Consider the following 1,734-nt stretch of genomic DNA (forward strand, 5'->3'; position numbering starts at 1 on the left):
TGTTAGCAACGTTCTAAAGTACAACTGAAATAAATTTTTTTATTATTATTATCAACATTGTTTATTATTACTATTATTATTTGTTATTATTTGATTTGTTTATTGCTATTATTTTCCATTTCTACTCTTTATTTAAGATTTTACAAGTTTCAGAAAAACGTTATTTGGATGGTAACAATGTTATGAATAGTTTTTGGGTTGTTTGTTCGTTCGTTCGTTCGTTCTTTCGTTCGTTCTTTCGTTCATTCAATCATTCATTCGTTCGTTCAATCATTCGTTCGTTCATTCGTTCATTCATTCAAATCGAATTGTATTAATCAATTAATGGATAAATGTAGATAATAATTGAACCAATATTATTATCATTATTATCGTTATTATTTATAATTATATTTATAATTATAGTTATAATTATAGTTATAATTATAGTTATAATTATAGTTATAATTATAGTTATAATTATTGTTTAAAGGCTCTTGATAAAAACAATGAAGAAGACTGATACTATCTTTGTTGTCCTACAAGCCATTATCATATCATCACTAATTTTGTCATCTACAACTGCCACTAAGTTGTAAGTTAGAGTAAATGAGTTAATGAACGAACGAATGAACTGATGAATGAGTGAATGAATGAATGAGTGAATGAATGAATGAATGGATGGATGAATGAGTGAATGAACGAATGAGTGAATGGATGAGTGAACGATTGAAACCTCATGTAAATGAATATGATAACATTCTTATAAGAAAGAATACGTTAATTAACGAAAAATGAATGAACGCATTAGTGGATGAATGGAAGGAATGAAAGAATTAATAAATGAATGAACAAATGAATGAATGAACAAATGAATAAATGAACAAATGAATGAATGAACAAATGAATGAATGAACAAACGAATCAACAGGCATACAAATCAGCCAAGCATATTCATCAAATACTCGACAGGGGTTTCATAGTGACAACATCACCTACTTGGTACAGCGATGAAAATAATTGGATAACTTTCACAAAACTTGGCAGCAACACTGGCCACAGTAGCTACAGCAACCACAGCAACCACAGCAACCACAGTAGCCACAGTAGCAGCAGCAGTAGCAGCTTAGAGAGTTTTTTCGAAGCCAGAGTAAAAGTTTTCAACGACAAAAATATTGAGGTTTATGGAAAAAGAATCGATTTGAAAGATGGTCAGTTTTTTTTATCTATTCATATTTTTGTTGGTTACTAAACTTCATTTTTATTGTTATTATTATTATTATTATTATTATTATTATTATTCAGTTTTTTAATGATGAAGATGATGATGATGATGTTGGTGGCGATGATGATGATGATGATTATTGATGATAATGAATTCGCAGGTGGCTTTTACGAATTTAAGGATCGGATTTTGGACAATATCAAATTGAAAAGACCACAACAACAACAACAGCCACAACAACAACAGCAGCAATCGCTCAAACTAACTGTAAAAATCAAACCATACAACAACATCATCAACTCCACCAACAGCAACAACAACAGCAACAACAACAACATCATCAAAAACACATCAACAACAATACCAGCAACAACAACATACATATTCCTAAAACAATTCACCATCAAAGCCATTCATCAAGAAAGATTTCTCCATATCAGAACCAGTAAACCTCAATACCAGCCAACAGATATAGGTTATAATACTTAATCAATGATTTTTTTAAATTAAAAATTTTAATATATGTTGTG

Source organism: Helobdella robusta (genome assembly GCF_000326865.2).
Source record: "Helobdella robusta unplaced genomic scaffold HELROscaffold_37, whole genome shotgun sequence".
Classification (NCBI taxonomy): domain Eukaryota; kingdom Metazoa; phylum Annelida; class Clitellata; order Rhynchobdellida; family Glossiphoniidae; genus Helobdella; species Helobdella robusta.